This window comes from Heterocephalus glaber, unplaced genomic scaffold (assembly GCF_053883595.1).
Source record: "Heterocephalus glaber isolate CG9 unplaced genomic scaffold, H.glaber_assembly_v1.0 deba00000676, whole genome shotgun sequence".
In the NCBI taxonomy this organism is placed as follows: Eukaryota; Metazoa; Chordata; class Mammalia; order Rodentia; family Bathyergidae; genus Heterocephalus; species Heterocephalus glaber.
In genome coordinates this window covers 20,338,504-20,360,211 of record NW_028258156.1, presented here as the reverse complement: position 1 = coordinate 20,360,211, position 21,708 = coordinate 20,338,504, and the positions used below count along the sequence as shown (strand labels likewise).

At 36.3% G+C, this 21,708-nt stretch overlaps 1 pseudogene; it reads left to right on the top strand.

Annotated features, from left to right (window-relative positions):
- The first annotated feature begins 1,138 nt into the window (after positions 1 to 1,138).
- On the top strand, positions 1,139 to 21,524 carry LOC101710512 (TIMELESS-interacting protein pseudogene; annotated as a pseudogene).
- Positions 21,525 to 21,708: the final 184 nt, after the last annotated feature.

Genomic DNA, 21,708 nt, shown 5'->3' with positions numbered 1-21,708 from the left:
ACAGTTGAGCAACTGCCATTAAGGCCCTGTGTCTCCTTGCAGGGCCTAGGATTTGTGCACAATGAGGTGAAATTATTTCTCAACACAGATGCATTTTTGTTCTTACAAAAAGGAAATAAAAACAATTTCCAACCTTCCCCACACTCACATTATAAGGCAGCTGAGGCTGAAAGGGCTCTGATGGGTGAGCAAAGGTGCAAAGATGAGAAGAGTCATTGTTGGCTAACATTTTTGCTGTGGTCTCCTTTTGCAATGCTTATGTGGATGTCTTTGCATGTGTAAGGTCAGAGCATGTTTTATGCAGTAGAGATGAGAACCAACTGGAGTTGGGGAAATAGCTTGTAGATACCTCCAGTTGACTTTTGCAATTACACAGATATTGTGAGAATTTTGGACAATAGGTATAAAAAAACCTTGATTGTAGGATAGCCAAAGAAAGACAAAAGCAATATAACTGCCTGACACAGTGGATTGAACGAGAGAAGAATTTGTTCATTATTGCACAGAAAATTCAAACGTGCAAAGATCTTATGGATAAAACTCAGAAGGTGAAGGTGAAGAAAGAAACAGTGAATGGCCCAGTCATTTACAAGTGCCAGAGTTGTTGGAAATGCTGAGGTGTTATAGCTAAGCCTTATCATTCTGCATCAAAAATAAAAATAATTCCAGTTTTTTTTTTTTTGGAACTGGGGATCAAACTTGGGACTTGTGCTTGCGAGGCAGGCAGCAGACCACTGAGCCAAATCCCCTGCCTAATTCCAGTTTTGATAATTTCAAATTCTGTTAGTTCAAATAGCATGTTTTTTTTGGTTTATAATCATGATTCATTGTTGATCTAATATTTGATGTCTTTCTATGAGCAATATTAAAGCCCCTGTCTCCCCCCCCCCCAAAAAAATTTAAAAACTTGATTGTTACATGTTGGCCTAGGGCACATGGAAAACAAAAGGTAAAGAAGCCATGCAAATTCAGGATGGTCAAAATAGAGATACGTATAAAAATGAATCTATTATTGCAACTAAAGGTTTAGCTATATAATATGTAAATATAAATAAATATGTAAATATAAGTTCAGAGTCTCGTGAGACCCACACTGGGTGTTGATGTGTAGCTGTCGGAGTCTGAGTGAGAGGAAAAGATGCTAGAACCACGAGAGAATGGCTTGATTGACCGACCAGATTATGAACACATAGAAGATGAAGCTTTCCCTCCGTTTCCACCTCCAGCCTCTCTGCAGAGAGATGGTGAAGGAGCTGAGCCAGATGAAGAGTCAGGGAGCAAAGAACCTGTTCCTGTGCCTCCAAAGAGAACAGTTAAAAGGAACATTCTCAGGCTGGATGCTCAGAGATTAATGTCAGAGAGGGGCCTTCCAGCCTTAAGGCATGTGTTTGATAAGACAAAATTCAAAGGTAAAGATCATGAGGCAAAGGACTTGAAGACGCTCATCAAACACATGGAGCACTGCGCATGTAGACTATTCCCCAAACTGCAATTTAAGGATTTTATTGACAGAGTTGAGTACTTGGGAAATAAAAAAGAAGTTCAGACTTGTTTAAAACTATTTTGACCTGCTCTCCCTATTTTACATGAAGATTTTGTTAGCAATAGTGATGAAGTAGGGGAAAATAATGGCCTTGAGGTAACAGCTACCTAATTCAATCCCTTCCTGACAAACTTAGCAGAGGGTGAGAAGCTTGCTCCTGAGCGAGGAGCAGCCTCATGGGGAGCAGCAGCAGAGAATGGAGAGAAACAAGCAGCTGACCCTGGGAAGAAGGGAGGTGAAGCTGCTGAGCAGCAGTCAGATCCCGGAAAAGGATATGTCCATGGCCACTCGTGGTGCACAGGCAGCTGAGGAGGTTCCTGCTGCAGAGGAGCAGGAGGAAGAGAACAGGGACATTGTCCACACCCCATGCGGTGATGCTCCTGCCAGTGCAGTAAGTGGAGAGGAGCTGAAATCAGCAAACACAAGTGGACCAGTCTTTTTAAAATGTACAACTCCAAGCTGGGCGTGGTGGTGCACATCTGTGGCCCCACCACTTGGGAGGCTGAGGCAGGAGGATTGCTGCAAGTTTGAGGCCAGCCTGAACTCCATGGTGAAACCCTGTCTCAAGACACCAAAAAGAAACCGTAAAATATACAACTCTGTGCTGCACAGAGTTACTGAGGTTAGCGAGGCCTCTACCAAGAAAATGTCAGATTGATTCAACATCCTGCACATTTGCCATTTGTATTTTGTTTATGTGAAAATTCTTAGGTAGTAACTATATGCAAAATCCTGCTTAAAAAATGTAAACATAAATATAATATATAAATAATATTTATATGTTTACAATTACACTGTTTGTTATATCACAGTCCTTATTGTTAGGTTTCCAGCTAGCATAAGTTGAAACTATTGCACAGGTCATACTTATACTAAAAAACTGTTGATTATTTGGAGTTCCCATTTAATTGGACATTCTGCATTTTCAACTTTTAATTCCAGGAACCCTATTCTTGAATAGTTTTTGTGTAATATTTTTAATATAGAAGACTTTTTTTTTGGAAACCTAACTGAAATTTAGTATCTTTTTTCCATTCTGGAGATCTTCTGAATTTCTGGCAAGTGTACAGGGAGCTTATATTCGCAGGACTTTTTTTGGTCTTTGTGTTTCTACATCTTTGCATATTGCATCTATCCTACAACGTCTTCATCTGACGTGATGCTCAAACCATTCTTCAGTTTTCTTTTTTTTATTAGCATGTTTGTGGTACATAATGATTGCATTCATTGTTGGGAGTTGGCATATAACACATCTTAATTCTTCAGTTTTCATGACCAAATCCTCCATCACACACACACACACACATGCACACGCACACACACAGACTCACTCTGAGTGAGAATGTGGTGTTGTGTGGTCATCTTTAGGGACATTAAAATCATAAAGCCCCAGATTTTGCTCCTTTCATCAGCTTTACACTGAATTTTCTCAGGGACCCTTCAGTAGCTTAATTCTTTACTGAAACTTTGGGGTTAGACTTGTCTTAGACCTAGGTGGTGGGAATGGAGAAAGGAGAGGAACTTATATTTTCTACAAATGAAAACATTTTCCCCAAGAGAGATGGAGGCTGAATTCTGCCACCGACTGTGAAGGTAATGCATTTTCTTTATCTTATTATATATTTATTATAAGGATAAAAACAAGCCTACAAGAAAAGTTGGATTCAGTAATATGTTACATTGGGAAAATCAGTGTGAATTTATGTCCTTAAAAGACCTATTTTTCATCTCCATCATGATTTTAAGTGGCTACCAGCAGGGGCACTATTCTCATTTGTTATTCTCATGAGCACGCCTAATGCACAAATTTTGATCCCTAGAAGGTGAATAATTTTAAGTTTAGTATAAAGACAAAAGAAGACAAATCCAAAGCAACCTGTTGTTAACCAGAAGTCAGGGTTGCTTCTTGAAACGTCAGGGGGTAATGCTTTATTGAAAAAAGAGACAACAAATAATAACAAAAACAATAATGCTAATAAATTGGATCATGGTAAGCCTATAAAAAGGTGTAAATTCACAGGAACTGTTAAAAAAAAAGTTGTGCAAAGAGGTACTTATAATGCAGTGAAAGGGTGATTTTAATGGGGTCGTTATGTCCTTATTGATATAAACAAGCCGGACAGCATTAAAATATGATATTTTATTCTTAGCTTAGCACATGCTTCCATATGTTTAGCTCATATTCTTGTTTGTGTTTGTATTTGTGTGTGTATTGTGTAAAAAGGAGGTACCAAAATATGTGATTGAACCAATAAGACATAGGATTTTTGCACATTGAATTAGAAATTTTTCTTACCATAGAGAAGACCAGAAAATACACTAAAATACTAAAGGAGTTATTACCATTAATGGTCTTGTAAAACAATAGCATAACATTTGATTATAGCTAAGGGATATGCCATAACAATTATAAAACAGGATGGTCCAAAATTATAAATGGACCAAATGTTCTAGAGAAGAAACAAAAGCAGTTTTCAATCCCTCACTTCCTAGGAGATGAAACATCCACTAATTATACACAAACTCCTATGAATTTTAATAAAATACTAATAAGAAGTACATAAATTTAATAACTAGGTCAATATATCACAATGTCAAGACAATGACATGGATACTTCAGGCTATGTGGAACCTCAGGAAAAATAAAACTTTAAAACATAACATTTATGATAAAGACAGGGATATATGGAGCTCAAGGTGTAACAAATGAAAGTTTGATATGAAAGATATTTGTCTATGATATTTGTCTATGGTATTATGCTTCCCTTGGGACCATGCTAGTAAACTTCATTGTTCCAATGTAAAGGAATTGGCTTTTTGATTCTGAGATAGTATTCTTTTCCTTTTGGATCTAAAAAATTTGCAAAAAGGAAAAAAAAAACTCTAGAAAAGTTATAAAGACTGGTTCTGAAAATCTGCAGAAAGTCTAAGAAGATATTTAAACAATTCAAACCTTGGAAAGACACAAAAATGAGAAGTAAATCTTGTGTATGTGTATGTATTATTTGCTACTTAGGATATTTAAAATTTTCAAAAGAATCAGTTGCAAAATTTACTATTTGCAGTTTAAATTATTTAAAGAAATTTAATCAAATTTATAGTCAATAACTACTTGCCTACAAAGATTGATTTTTCAAGAGCTGCTATTGCAACATGCAGATTTAATATATTAAGCATTGAGTAAAAGGAATCATTACATTGAACCAAAATGACTCTTCAGATGTAATTATAAAATAATTGTATTTTTGTCTTTCACTGTTTCTGTAATGTGTCATATAAGGCTAGGTCTTCTCCAGCACTTGTTGAAAACTGAGGCAGGTCCATGGTTCTTTTCCTCCTTGCTACTTAAGTTCAGATAGTCTGTAGTTAATAATTAAAATGTCAGTCACATGTAGTAGTCAAATCTCTAAACTTAAAGCTGAGATTTCTTCCTCTTCCTCTTCCTAACTTGAACCTGCTGCTGGCAAGAAACCTACAGTTGGGAAAAATATGTAGTTGTAGTTGGTTGCCTCTCTCGCACTTGTGTTTCATTCCTTTTCTTGATCTGGCTAGCTGTATTTCCTTCTGACCACTTTGTGAAGAGTATATGGGAAAGAAGGAGCAGAAGGAAGTAGGAGAGTTCTTAACTTACCAACATTATTGTTAGCTGATATCATGCACTTTGGGATTCTCAGGAAATTAAATGACCCTTCTTTTAAGGGTATTTCAGAAGTTTTCCCTTCTCTGACTAGGGGAACATCTTTCCTAAAGTTCTTTTGACCCTAGCAAGTGTGTCTCTATTTTGGATAGCTTTTCACTGCTTTCTCAGGCCTTTGACATTTATTAATATCTTCAGATCTTCTCTGTTATGGTCAGTTTCTATGCGGTTCTCTTGGGCAGGACTTAAGGTTCCACAGTAGGTCTCCTGGACATACTACCATATCTGGTCCATGGAAAATATTCATTCGTTCCCTGCCCAAGCTGCATCTGGATTTGTAAGTCAACTTCACCTGTTTGATTCCATTTTCAAAATAGCAAACTACCTTCTCTCTCACTCTTTCAGTTTTTTTATATGTCAACCACGCATCCTAGACTTGTGAGGAAGAAGTTACTTCCCGAGTGGGACATGTTCTACAGTTTTGCCCAAATAACTCTTCCTCTCCACATTCTCTTCATATATTTAATTCTTGATTTATTTAAATCCTGCCAGTGGTTTGTGATTAAGAAACATGTGACCACTTTCCAGAAACCTCCTTTTTGAATTCTGTATGCAGTCCAGTATCTCCTTTGGAATATAATACCTATTATATTATTTTGCTTTTGGCACACTTCATTTTAATGCATAGTAATGAAATGTACAAATTTAATGTGTATTGTGCTCCATGCAAAAAGTTATCTCCTCTTCAGAGACTCTCCCAACACTTGTAAACATCTGAATGTGGACAAAGGATAGATTGTAAATAACTATCAGTAGCTACATAAATTGGATGGATGTCCACATGAGAACCGCAGTTCAGACTTTAGTGCTCTGGGCACATCAAGAAAGTTAGCAAAACCATAGGAGACATAGTTCAATACCCCCAGTAATGCCTGGAGCCTCTACATAATGTTTTTTTCCTATTTATGCATACCTATGATGAATTTATACGTTTGTCAATAAACAATAAAATAGAATAATTATAAAAATATGTTGTAAAAAGTTATGTGACATTTATGACTTGTTTGTCTCTGAGATTTTCCATTTTGTATTTTAGACCATGGGTAACTAAAACCTCCAGGAAGTGACAGTGTTGATAGGGAGGGGGACAGGATTGTAATGCTTGAGTAAGATTTTTTCTTAATGTTCCATTAGCATGGTCTTTTATGTTTCCAATTAAATTATCAGTGCTGGGAGATCAAGTCTGAGCTATTTAAGAGCTTTTTTATTGGTGGAGGAATCATAGGTCTTGGTTGTTAATTAACAGCACAGGAGTACTATAATGGAAATCTCAGCTTGAAGCCTTAGCACCTTTAGTATTAGAAAGGATCCCTGAGGTATCAGGTGATATTTCTTTCATTTTCAAAAGCATTTATGGGCACCAACTAGATTTTTCCCTTGAAATGACTTTAAGCCTGTGTTTTATAACTTTTGTTTTGGAGTCATCTTTTTTTTATTGGACATGAAGATTTCTAAACTCAATCCCATATAAATATGATTCAGTAGAACTTGATGGACCTCATGTGTCACCATTTTAAATAGGGACTACAAGTGGTCTGAGGGACACAATTTGACCTGTAATTTTTCTTTCATGAAAAGTTCACTGACCTAAAGAGTCAGAAAAGCCACCATAATGACCCCATCAACAGCTAGATGAGATTGACTGAAAAATAATCTCCAATATAACTCTATCCAGAGAGTGAGGCCCCTTTTCTTTTTTCAGTGTTAGAGGCATGAAGCAGAACCCAACCCCAAGGTAGTAATTCTCAAAATGTCCCTGTTTAAAACCATACTTTATTTTCCCTGGGCAGTTAGAAAATTCGAGTGCAAGTTTTGGAAAGCCATTTATCTTCTTTTCTGACTTACTCTCAGATCGCATTGATGTTTCTGTCTTGTTCAGTATTAGCCATGACAGGTAAGTTTTGCAGATGTAATTGTTCATAAAGCCAGTGTCGATGTCCATAGCAGATTCAGCATCTTGGGATAAAAGAATTCAGGATACATCAGCCACTACCCTGTTTGCCTTCAATCTGATGTGGAATAGACTGTATAAGAATCCTACATTATCTTTGTCTTCTCAAACACAGTTGCCAGTAGCTTTGATTTATTTTTCATTGCCTTGACAATCTGTCATGGGCTGTGTGGCAACTTTCAGCTCTACGATGACAAACAAAACCTGCCTGGGAGTTGGAATGAATTGGTATAATCTGGCATCTCATTAGTCAAAGAAATGCAGTGTATTGTCACAAGAGAGTCATTTATTTTGGGATGTTTTCTTGATTTTTTTTGTTTATATATATTCTGTTGTCATCTGTTACTTTGCCCACCATACACGGAGACATTAGCTCTTCCTCTGATTTCCAAGCACTGTCCTCTGCTCAAACCTTAAGCTGCTGTTTCGCTTTGGTCATTTCCTCAATGCCTAAGGAGAGGCCGGCTCAGTTCTCTCCCCTAGGACTGGTCAGATACTTACCCTGGGAGGGCCAGATTATTCACTGGGTCAAACTGCACAACCACAGTGGTCTGCTAAACCAACCAGACAAGTGCTCACACCTTCTGCCTCCTCCTGGCAAACTGCACACAGCATGGCTTGGGGATCAGTTCTGGCAAGATCAGCAGCTGCTGGTGGGGCTGCCTGATGAAGGATCCAGAGTGGATGGGAATTAACTCCCTAAGAGGTGAGATTGGGAACCAAGTGAAGAGAAATCAGGCACATCAATTCCTTTACCTGTTTTCCTTGTATCACATCAAACCACTGTTTCTTCTTGTGTCTCTTTCAAAGAAGATCTATGTCCTCAGGCTCCAGGTCTGCGGAGCATGTGCTGGCACTCTCTCACTTTCTGGCTTGCCAACCTTTAGGCAGCGCATCACCCCTGCATTGGGTTAGACCATTTCTTTCCTCACTTCCTGTTTCTCAGTTTTGCTATCTTGCACCTCCCAGGCAGAGTATGGACACCTGCATCCTTGCTTCAATCTCTGTTTTCTAGAGAACACAGGCTGAGATCTGAGGCAATTATAACTGCTTCAGTCTTTGGAGTGGATCCACGACACTGACTCCTGATTTATAACACATATTTAGCAAAGTCAAAGCTTTTGAATTTGTCTTTGCCTTTGAACTGGAAAAATTACATACAGCTAAATGTAACATGTAAGATACGATCAAAATACAAGGTGAATATTTGAAAATTTATTACAGTAAAGGACACATTAATCATCAAAATACTTGTTCTCTCTTTGAATGTATTCTTGACACTTTCTGAAGCATATCTGGAAGTCCTCTTTGATGAGTGTCTTTATCAGGTATGATTAAAAAATACAGTAAGTGCCACTGCCAAGTGCTATCCAATGGTAAGGCAGGCTCATGAAAACATTAAGGTGTGTCCTCATCTACCTTGTTCACTGGATCTGACACAATGTGCTGTCTGGCTCTTCCCCAAAGTCAAAATGACCATGAAAGGTAAATGTTTTAAATAAATTCACGACATTGAGGAAGCCATGGAAGTGGAACTAAAGATACTCATGAAAGAGGACTTCCAGAACTGCTGTATAAAGTGGCAAGAAGGATGTGTTGTGTTTGAAGAAAGGGGGAGTATTTTGAGGAGGATTAGTGGCAATGTGTGTTTGCTGTAGTACATTTTTAAAATTTAGATATCTTCTTTTTCAATCATACCCAATATATCTAATATATATATATATAAACTATAAGTATATACTCTCTTTATACATTATGTATATAATACACAAGTCATATATATATATAATTTATTTGTAATCATGAAAGATGCTTACTGCAACATATAACTTTTTCACTATCATTGGTTGTAATGAGAGAATAGTATTCTCCAAGTGAGGATATAACCAGGCCCTCATTTCTGTAGTGATTCTGATATATTCCTGTGCTATCCTTGATGCTCCTGCAGTATAAAATATATAGGTAATGACTATATGCTCTCTCTTGTACTGATTGAAATCTCATGTAAGTGTTCTCCTTTTGTATTGGAAATAAGGGCAATTGAGCAACCAACAGGTTATAAACCTAATTTTCTCCTTAAATGGAACTTTGAAATTTTTAGAATTGCAACTGATGGAACTAACAGAATGCAATAGGGTCTTTCACAAGAATAACTTTTTAATGTAGGAACTCTGGAGATGGGGAATACCAAAATCTTTCATCGCAAGGAAGGTAATTTTTAGGCATAAGGTCAATGTCTAGGAAGAGAGTAATTGTGCTTTGTCACCTTTACCTCAAACCAGATATGTAGCTGCATGATCACACTTTTGAATGTTGTCTTTTCTGTTTCTCTTTAATTTAACATTTGCCACTTTTAAGTGAATTGCATTTCCACCCCCACTGACAGTGAATGAAGATGTATATTGATCAAATATAATGGTTCAACTTGATCTATTCTATAATCATTTCAATAGTAATGCTCTTAGAGAAAGCATTGTTAGCTTTCATTTTCTTTCAGCCTCTAAATTGTAACAGGTGAACAAAAAGATTAAGTGATAGAATTTGACAATAAGGATGTCCACATCCCAACTTTCAAACTATCATAAAACAGACCAGGGCCTTTTCTGGCCTTCTATGAGAATTGATATTGACATATACATGCACACACATTCATTTGTTCATATAGAAACATGTCACTTGTTATTTTTATAGATTTCCCAACAGGGAGAACTAAGTTGGAGGTTCCAAACTAATTGGGTCCCCAGGGTTTCCCTGAGTCCCTTTCTGGTATATTGATAGCTACATTCTCATTCACTTTCTGAAAATGGAAAACCTGGGTTAGTTTTTGCATACTTAGTTTTAAAATCTTTGTTATGTTGAACAAAAGTTGATTTTTAGCTTTTAAGGAATACATTTATTGTTTATGATTATTTTTCCTTAAAAATGTTCAGTTCTTAATAAGATAGAAGTATCTAATGGGACTTTAGTTTCCCCAGTTCTAAAATGGCTATACATCTCATGGAGGGCTCTTTCTATTTAAATTCACAATTCAAGTAATTGGAACACATGGGATATAAATTGAAACTATTAAATTTTTAAAATTTATATGCTATCTTTTTCAGAAAATAAGCTCCATTTCTCAAATAAAATTGGAGAAGATATTATATTAAAAATCTGGAAATATGCTATGAGAACAGTATTCTTTAATAAAGTCCAAAGAATGGTGTGAGAAATATACTACCTAAAGGAAGCCAAAGTGTATGAAGAAAAGATGATCCCCTTTTATTACTGGTTTCAACTAGAGAAAACTTTAATAAAGGAGATGTTTACCTCCCTGAAAATGGGGTGAATACCTGGAAATACCCAATAAAAGAATAAAGAAAGGTAGTGCTATTAGATTTCCTTCTTAGGGCAGAACATCTTGTCCTTTGGTTATTTTTAGATAAGGAGTTTTGAAATCTTGGGTGATGGATATTCTGGATGTTCTGTTGAGAGGTGATTCTCCTTGCTACCTTATTGTAGTAAATTCTTTGGAAAAAACATTTGTAGAAACCACCGTGAGACTCACCAACCTCCATCTCACTAAGAAAAAAAAAGGAACCTTCTATATTTTGCTTCACAAATACATGTTCCTTAGAAAATCTAATATATCTAAAATGTAGTTTCTAATTTAGGTACTGTAATTGTGATGAAAAATATCATGAGGTGAAGTTAGAGATGCATAAATTAGTGCATTTTTTTAATCTAGATATTTGAATGATTTTACAGCACAAGACTAGCAAATCCAGTGATGTCTTTTAGAGGTTGAGGCATAATAGGCTACCATTAGAAGGTCCAAGGTATGGCGTTTATTAGTTGCTTATAATTACTGAAACTATCATTGAATTGAGTAATTGAATGCCTTTAACTGAAGCTGCTTCTTGGCAAGTATCTCACACTTATAGTATCATTTTGCCAGTTAAATGGAACCTCTGAAACTGCTTTCCAAATCAATTTTATTAAAAATGATCAAGCAACATTAATTGCCTTGGTTTGCTGCTAATGTATTAATAGACTCTGAATTCAAATAATTAATGAAGTTGATTTAACTTGTTTGAAAAAGGGCTCCAATGGTAAATATCTAATGGTTGCAAATTTTGCTTCAATTAAATTTTCATAGTAGTGTTCTCTTTCCATGCCTTCTTGCTTTATCAGCTGCTTAAATAATGGAAATACTGGCATAATGCGAAATATTTAAAAGGAAATTCACATTCTGATATTTTCAATACACCTGTTACTTCATTTATTACTACTTCTTCCGTTGTGTTTCTGTGTCAGCTGCTATAGCCACAAAAATATTTGAGGGCACAATATAATTGACACAATTCAGACTTCCATGCTATTTGCCTTTGAAATGCCCAAGTTCTTAAAATGAGCAGATTTTTTAAAATTTAAATTCTTTGGTTATCTTCCCTGTTAACTCTACATGTCTGACAAAGATATAAGTGGAAGTATCTTACTTTATTTATAAACTCTAAAAACTTGTACTATATTATATGTCTCAGATCAAATAGATTAAAATCCTTTGATTGTTTTTATCTTCCTTACTTTCTGGGCAGTGTTCTTCCTAATCCAGTCTGGGTTGTTCTTAGGTGGCTTATCTCTGGTAAACACGTTCTTATCATTTAATGTCCAGCTGGTGCATTCTCTTATATGAATAGGACACATCTTCCCCAACCAGGTTGAGCCAACTCTTCTTTTTCTTTGTACTTTGTATTTCACATGTGACTCTCCTACTAAATGGTAATCTCGGAGAGGGCTAGCAGTATGTCACATTCATCATTCTTGCCCCAGCAACTGAAAGAGAATGTGGTAGATCATGAAATGAATATTGGTTGAATGAATTAGTAAAATAAAAATAAGTCAAGTTCCCATTTAGAGATTTTGAATGTTGTTGGAAAATGTGCACAGGAGAAACTATTACAAAGGAATTACAAGTTGCTAGTATTTTCCTTTGGTAATTTACCCTGGAATATCAGAAACACCATAGATCAATCATACTTTTGGGGATATGAATTCATAATAAAAATTTAAGAGGAGGCTAAATAACATGGAAGCAGATGGTGAGAAAGAGTATTAAGTGGCAGCATAAAGCTTGCTAGGATGTGAAGCCAAGAAGGACTGAGGGAAGAATGGATTTAAAAGCTGGATTTCATCAAATCTAAAATACTTATCTCTAAACCATGGCTCCTCTCATAGTTTTCTTTTGAAACTGGATAGTAAATTTGATTGTCCTGGTAGTCTTGGCTTTTGGTATGTTTCTCCAATGACTAAGCTTAATTGTGAACTTCTGAGCCTTCCGATTTATAATCTTATATTTTCACCAATCACGTCTCCAGGCTTGCTCCGTTTAATTGGCAGTATTAAATTACAAGCAACTAGAAACATTTCTTAATAAATTCATTGCTAGAAGCAATATTAATAGAATCACCAAAAATTACATCATTGTGCCAGGCAGATGCCAAATTTGCCAGCTTAATCCTGTTGTTTGACTTGAACTTCACTAGAACTGTGTTAAGATGAAATATTTTTTGTAACAGGAGGCAGTGTTCATTTATTCATTCACACTTGTGTTAGTCATCTCAATTGCTGTAAGAAAATACTTCAGGCTGGGTGGCTAAAATAATAGAAAATTATCTTCTCACAGTTCTGGAAACCGAGGATCTGAGATCAAGGTGTTAGCATGATTTGTGTTGGCCGAGGTTCTCTTGTTGGCTTGTGGATGCCATTGTCTTTGTGTCCTCATGTTACCTCTGGCGTTTCTTCCTCTTCTGATAGGATCTCTGTCCTGTCTGATTAGGGTTGCACCATTATAACCTCATTTACTCATCACTTCTTATAGAGCCCTATCTCTAAATAGAGCCACATTGGTGGCTAGAGCTTCAACATAGAAACTTTGGTAGGAAAACAATTCAGTCCATCATACCTGCTGACCAAGATGACGTGTTTAACATTCCCCTCAGCCTGGCTAAAATTTAGGTAGGCTTCATCCTGACACTAGGCCCTGACAGCCCTTTTCTTAGAGCATTTAATTCATGTAGCTTGTACTTTTGTAAACCTTTCTCTACTCCTTTGAGATATAAATCTTTTTAAAAGCCTCTAGGCAGTTTTAAGACCCAAGGATGTGTTTCTCAAGGACTTGGGAGCCCTCTGAAATATAGTAGTCATGAAAGATGTCCCTCCCATCTCCAGTCTCTGTGGGAAGATGGGGGCTTCACCTCAGGGGGCATCAAGTAGTAAAACTACCTCTTATCTCAAGTTTATACAAAGCTTACCTTTCCTTTAGATGAAGCCAATTAGCAAATAGAGGTGTCCTATAATCTCCCCTCACCTGCAGCACAGCTATTATAAACTTCCCAGGCATTTGTTTCAGTGGAGTTGAACTCAGAGTTAGTTCTGGATTCTTTCTTTTAAATATAGTCTTGAATAAACTTTTACTTTTCTTGTTTAATATTATCCTTTGCAATTTTGCTTTAACATTGTTTAAATGCATACATGAATGCTTATACTACTAAGTGGTGTTAGTGATAATAATACTTATTTTAGTTACTCTTTTGTCTTTTAGGGTGATCTTAAAATTTGCCAGACTTCAGGGGTGCTAGACTTTGTCCAAGGTTGCCATAAAGGTGTTTAAATACTGGAGGAATGACACCGTTCAGTCAGTGTTTGCCTAATACTTATCTATGAAGTTACTGTTCTAGATAGAATGGTAAACTCATCTTTTTCCTAGCATCTTTCACCATGTAGTAGCACATTCCTTCCATCTTCAGTATATTCTTTCTAATTTCTTTTAGTAAGGGTCTAGAGGTAGTATATAGCTTCAATTTTTTGTTTTTGTCTGAAAATAGCTTTATTTCCATCCTCATCCTTGAAGCATCATTCTGCTGCATATCTCGAATTCTATGCCAATAGTTATTTTTCTCTCTGCCTGCAAGGGTGCTTCCCTGCCCTGTAGCTTCCACTATTCCTATGTGCAGGTCTGTTCTCATGCTAATTACAATTCCTATATGGGTTTGTATTTGCTCTCCCATTGCTTTACATTGTTTTGGGATTTGCAACTTCCCTTTAATGTGGCTAAATGTGGAATTTAAAAATTATTATTTATTCAGTTTAAGAGTCATTTGACTTCTTGAGTTTGATGGATAAAATTCAACAACTCTGAAAAATTCTCAGCCACTTTCTCTTTTTTTCCTTAAATTCTTTTATTGGTACATTTTAGGTATACAGTACATTTACATTTCTCATTGGGAACTTGTACCTGTACATAATGTATCTTGGTTCTTATTTTTTCCCTATTTCCCTGCCCTCCCTTCAACCCCTCCACCCTTCCCTATTTGCAAAGACTTTGTTTCCATTTTTTCCTTTTCTCATATTTTTTCCTTTCCCGTACCCCTCCCACTTCAAGGTCCACTTTCTCTCTATACTTTGACATTATCTTAACTACTACATCTTTCTAAAATGCCAATTAGGTATGTGTCAGTTATTTCCATTTAGCCTCCCTTATTTTCAAACACCTTGGGTAGTTTTCCTCTTCTTGTCTCTTTGCGGCAAGCTACAGGTTAATCATTGGATCTGTATTAGTCAAGTGCAGCTGGGAACATAAAACCCCATCAGGTGTTCAGTTGATGGAATTAATGGCAAGGGTATGAGAAGGATTAAAAGAGAACCTTGTACAAGTAGGGCAAGTAACACAGACACTATGAATGCCCAGTGGATTGTTCTGTGAGGCTGACTTGTAGTTGCAGCAAATTAATATTTTCCTTCTATCCTTTTCAAAGTTTAAGACTGATAATTTTTCTTATAGTCTCCTTATCCATGGAGATTTTATTTCTTATTTCCCTTTACTCAGTATATTTTGCCCATGATATATATCCCCATCAATTATTTCCACAATAAGACAGTAACATATAACTGATCATCCAAAAAACTCAGTGGCTGGGGTGAACTCAGTCATTTTTTCTTCCATTTGAAAATGTGATGTTATTTGGGCGACCAAGTCTATGTATGGGTTGGCTCCCAGCATCAGATTTCATATTCCATGGAACCGGAAGGACTCCAGGATTGCTCTTCTCACTGACTGCATCAGAAGCACAGGAGCACCAGTTCCACTGTACAGATGCCTGTCAAACCTTTGTTGATAGAAGGGTGCACAGGTAATGGGGAAAAAAATAAGAACCAAGATTCATCATGTACAGGTACAAGCACCCAATGATAAATGTAAATGTATTGTATACCTAAAATGTACCAATCAAAGAAGTAAAAAGAAAAAAAAACCCTTTATTGATGGCTTATGTCTAACATCCTATTGGCTAAATCTGACATTAATGGGGTGGCAAATGTTTGTTGAGGGATAATCCAAACTATTACTACAGATTCAGTTTATTTAAGAGATTTTACTAGATATCTACTTTTGTTAATTATTATTTTTCCCCTTTACTTTGAACCCATACAGCTATCAATTAAACTGTAAAATCTCCAGGATTAGTAGAAACTGAGGCTGGAGATTAGGGCATAGCCAGTTTTCAGATCTAGCACTTGAGTGATTATAGTGTCTCCAAATTCAATAGATAATATAGGAAAATAAGTAACTTTGGGATAAGAAAGCTGATAGAGATGAGCTTTGTAAATGTTGGATTTCCATTGTCCAGATGGTAGCTAGGTATGAAAATCTCCAATTGGGAGATTAAGCTTGGCAAATTTGGAATCAAGATGGTGGATACAATGAGCCTGGACTGAATATAGAGCTGGGAGTGAGGACCCATAGTGTTTAAGAGCATTGCAGTAATAAAAGTCAGAAAGGCCATGTGAAATATGACCCTGGGTTTAATCCCCAGAACCCCGGCCAATAACAACAAGAAAAAGGTTGGAAACATTTTCAAAAAGAACTTTCACTTTCCTCTATATAGAATTCTACATGAATATACCTTTGAGAGTTAGGTGAGAAAAGTTATTTGAGGAGCTGACTCTTTTTTCTTCTTTCCCTGGCTGTCAGTAACTTTAAACCAAATATGAAGGTTGATAACAGTGCTACATTGCCTCTTCTGGGATCCATATCTGTATTATTCATTTTTATGTCCTAATTTTTACTTGTTTTATCATTTTATCAGTTTAAAACTGACTTGAGTCTTTTATAGAAGGTTATAGAAAATAAATTATTTTGATCCTAGAATTCTTCATAAACTTTTTAATGATACCCCATTTGACTTTATACTCGCTCTGATAGTTCAGAATAACCTGGAATCTGTTTTTTGTCTTCTTTTTATATATTTAAAAATCTATCAGAAGACTAGCTCAGCAAAATCTTGAGTATGCCAGTGCTAAAGACTAGCATATCCACAGACATTTGTGCAAGCAAGATTCGTACAAGATGAAGTTAAGCTGGCAAAAAAGACGTTGTCGAAAAGTACTGGTGACAGGTGGTACTAGAATTTACCCTACCTGCACTAAAACAAAAAATGAGAAAGATTTTGTGAGCAGAGGGGTTTATGACAGTAGATCCACGGGCATCTGTGTTTACTAAGTGGTTTTACCTAATGGCAAGATAATCTTCACGGCAGGAGGTAGTTTTCCAGTGTACAGCAAGGTGCCCCAAAGGTAAACACCTGCTCTTCCACAGAACCTGGAGGTTGGAGGACCTATCTTTCTGGATGATTATGTTTCAAAGAGGTGGCTGTGAGTCCTTTAGAAAGATGTTTCTGCATCCTAAAACTGGCAGGAAGCTTTTTTTGAAAAACAAAGTTGTGTCTTAAAGGGGTAGAGAAAGAATTGAGAAGTTTTCCAATGTATATGCAACAAGGAAAGGGAGGTCAGGTCGTGAGAGCCTGGGAAAAGACTGTCTAAAGCTTAGTCCAAGCTGAGGGAGCTGGGGTCCCCTTGGTCATAGTATATGAACTGAGTAAGACTGGGAATCGTCAAAGGAGTTCTAATGTGACTTTTTTGTTCTTCAACAAAAAGATTTAAATCCTGTGTGTGTGTGTGTGTGTGTGTGTGTGTGTGTGTGTGTGTGTATGAAATTACCATTTACTTGGCCGTTTGGATTGCCTACTTTTATCACATTTCAGTACCGTTCAATGCTGGCAACACAATGAGCGATATTTAACATGAATTTTGTAAAGATTTAGCCTCTACGTTGATGGAAGAGGAAGTGCTCAGCAGCTCTATATAAGAAAAAAAAAAGATTTCAGTACTCTACCATTCAACACAACTAACTCCTTGCATATAACAACACACTGTCAAAAATAAATTTTTCACTCAAGCTGAGAGCAAATGAAAGGAGGACGGCAAGAAACAGTAGCTGCAGGAGTGAAACTGATTTATTATTTCACCGAATGAAGCAATATGGGCTGACAGTGACTCCTTGGCTGTTTGAGTGGTTTTTGCCTTGTGGGGAAGCCAGTGTGGAAATGGCAAGCCTTTGGAGTCTGGAAGTGTACCAAACTCGATGTCTGTTTTCATCATTTGTACTAATTTCTGCAGGCAAAAATGACAGCTAGTGTTATTTAAACAAAGACCAGATGTGAATGTCTTGGAAGAAAAAAATGCATGTCTCATAATTCATCAATCCTCAGTTTTTTACTTTAGAGAGATCTCAGGATACATGATCAAATGAAAACAATGGCCAAAGAGTATTTTTTCATGTAGTGATCTACAATGATACCAGGGAAGGGAAGTAATCAGCTAGATCTATATGTTATAAGTTCTTTGTCTTAATCCAGCCTCCTATGAAGCAAGCATTAGTATAGGCTTATGTTTTTTTTAAGCCTCTCTCTGTCTCTGTCTGTCTCTGTCTCTCTGTCTCTCTGTCTCTCTGTCTCTCTCTCTCTCTCTCTCTCTCTCTCTCTCTCTCTCTCTCTCATTCTGGGTGATTGTTAAGTTCAAGGAAGCTGAGATAATCATGTGACATTGCATATCTACAATCATATTTGGATGTCTGTGAATTATACTTTTTATTTCATTTCTGTCTTTTTGGTACCAGGGATTGAACTCAGGTCCTTGTGTTTGCGCAGCAGGTGGCGAAACCACTGAGTTAAATTCCCAGCCTCATTTCTGTCTTTTTAAATAAAGGAGTAAATATGTAGCTCTGACTAAAAGATGAAAACATTCGTTGAGACTCCTGTTGTTGTTAGCATCCGGCAACATGTTTCTATTTTGTTTTCAGGGAACTTCAGCAGGTGATAAACAGCAGATAATTGACCTAGTTAGCTATCACTAAAGTGTGACAAAACTTCTGTCTGGGCTAAGCATGTTTTCTGCATTATGTGGCTACATTAAACAAAGGCTCATGGCAGTCCTAGTTCTTGCCTGGTAGTTTTAAATGGCCTTAAGCAAAAGCAAAGGGATTTGACCAGGCAGTGTGAAGACATCAAATGAGGGACTATCATGTTGAACAGAAATAAAGAAGGAAGTGCAGCTTTCCCCTAAAGCTGCAAAACTTGGACTCAAACTTTGCTTCCTGTAAGTGTGTGGATTTGGCCCACTGAAGCTGAAATTCAGTTAGCTGTAGGGTGAGAGCACACCAGAAATTCTATAAAACCTCACAAGGTCATGCCGCGATTCTTTTTGAGTGCTAAAAAGATGCAAAAGAAACAATGATTAGAGAAAACCCAAGCATTTTGTGAGTGGAAATGCTCCACATTCCAAGGGGCAACATGTAAGGATTCATGTCATCAAAGCTTTCATTTACTTGCATTTTTTCCTTCTAGGCATATTTCTCTGTGGAAATTAACTGTGGTTGAAAGGACAGAATTATATTCAATAAATTAATGGAGAAAGACTAAAAGTAGAAAGCAAGTGTTAGATTGTGGAATAAGGTCTCAGAGAAAGAAGGAATGTGTAGTCCTGTGGGATTTGGTTGGGCAGATATATGTGCCAGGTATTCAAGGAGGTACAAAGATGTTTAGGGACTCATAAATCTCCTAAAATAATATCAATAATTTTGGCCATATATGCACATTTCTTATGCACATTTTTCTTGGACAGAAACCTATAGTTTTCCTTTTATTTATTTGACAAATAAAATTATATATATTAGTTGTGTATAATGCATTTTGAAATATTTATATGGTGTGGAATGCCTAAATAGAGCTAATTCACATATGAATTACCTCACATGGTTATTTTTCTTCTGGTGAGAAAACTTTAAAATCTACTGTTAGCAATTTGCATAAATACAATATATTGTAATGTTATTAACTATAGTCACCAGGCTGTACAAGCGATCTCTTAATTTTCCTACTTAGGAATCACAATGTTTTATTTTGAATTCTCAAAGTAGTCTAGGTGAAAAAGTTGAGACCCAATGACTATTTTAGAACCATATGTTTTTTTGAAGTAAATAAATTATTCAGAAAAAGAAATATTTTAATTCCATGAATGAAAAGGTAAATTTTCCTATTTTTATTTCAAGCATTTTCTTTGATTCCAGCAATCTTTCATATGAGTATAGATTAGAGTATAAAACATAATTTAAATTAAAGTGTAGGGACTAAATGAAGAATTCAATAAATATGAACTGTTTTAAACTAGCCATATCTGGCCTTTTGTACTAATTATCCTGTAGTGCTTCTCTATGTGTTTCTTTCATTTTGTTTTATGCCTTCTCATACGTAGTCAAATTATGCTTATTTGAATTTGACTGCCAGGTCGCCTGATTGAAAAACTGAATATAGTTGACATTACTTGGTTTGACAAATTGTTTTATGCTTAAATTCCTCCTGAATCCAAGTTTATCCTTTTGCTGGTCATCTGACCTGTTCGTGAGTAGGAGATGCAGAAGGTAAACTGGTGTAAAGGGTCATTGTAAACAGTAGGCAAAACCATTTAGTCTTGCTGCCCACAATTTTATGACTGATTCTCCTTTCTCCTCCACAATGTTATTCAACCATAATCAGTTTAAACTGAAAAATGAAAATCAAGGGCATCTTGAAAGAGAAAAATCAGTTATCCTTGATAGCCTGTGGAGTGCATAGAGGAATACTGGACAGTCATGCTGCCCATATTTCTCAGATAATAATGCTGTGGTTGTAATTTTAAAATCCTTTGAAAGTTTAATTTCTTTTGCTGTATCTACTACCACGATGGTCAGCTCCCCAAGGCATTGGCAATGTAATCACATTATAGACTCGCCAAAAATATTGGTCTGGGGGAAATTGTGGCAAAATATGGGTCAATGTGCTAAAACTTAGATAAAAGATGTGCAAGCTTTATCAAATTATCCCATGTTCTATACTCAGAACTATGCTCACATTTCAAATATTTTAAATAGTGAATCACAGAGTACTTGGATATTTATTTCTTAGGCATTTTAATTGGCTTTACTAATGCACTAGCTAGACTGAAGGTAATAGAGTGTAGAAAAGTAGAGTGTAATTCCAAGGGAATAATTTATTTAGTTGCCTTGGAAAAGTTTATTTTTGCAAGCATGTGGCCCTTGTGAAGAAAACTATATTCACATCAAGGAGTGCCTATCATTCTGCATAGATGAAACACTTACTATGTCAAAGTGAAGTTGTAGAGCTTGAAGATTACAATAAATAGAGATTGGGTGCATAGGAGAGAGACAAATTAAAAATACTGGGGGTGCACAGCAATGTGAGGATTTTTGTTTATTATATTAATTACGGTGGTTTCCTCCATATGGGCTTAAAAACGATATACTAGGTGTGATAAAAATATGGTGAAGGCTTAAATTTTAACTACTTTATTACAATAAAAGATGCATTGCTATTAATCTCCCTCAAAATTAATCCTCTTGTTTCACTTTAAACACAGTTCTTGCCATTTGCTGAAGGAGGTCTGGAATTTCTTTTTCATGAGTGTCTTTAACTGCATTATCATGACTGCCTCCCTGTCTTGAATCATTGTAAAACATTTACCTTTCATAGTCATTTTGTCTTTGGGGAAGAGCCAGATGTTGCACAGTGCCCAATGTGGAACTGGTGAATATGGTGATGAGGACATCCTGTCATGTTTTATGAGCCTGCCTTTCTATGGGATAGCCCTCAGAAACAGTAGCATTCACTGCATTTTAGCTCATAACTTTTAAAGACAGTCTAAAAAAGAGGACTTCCATAATTGCTTCAGAAAGTCGCAAGAATGATGAGAGAAATGTGTTCAGAGTGTGGCAAAGTATTTTGAAGAGGATTAGTGGCAATATGTTTTTTACTTTAATAATTTTTAAAATTTAAGCACATACCCCTTTTGATCTCTCCCCTTTTGAGTGTACTTGTATAACTACACATTTTATTCTGAACAGGAAAAAGGATCAGAAAGAGTTACGCAAATTCAGTTTGGAGTGTGAGCTGTCCCTTCTTTGAGGTTTGCTGTTAATATTTTCACACTGAAGCAGGAAAAACTTTGGTGTTATTTAGTTTGATGAGAAACAAAGTGGCAATGACATCTCACCCTTGAAAATTCCACTTATTTACATAATACAATAAGAAGCAGGAGTCTGTTTTATATGGTTTGTGTAACTCTGCATCTCATATGACTAACAAGAAC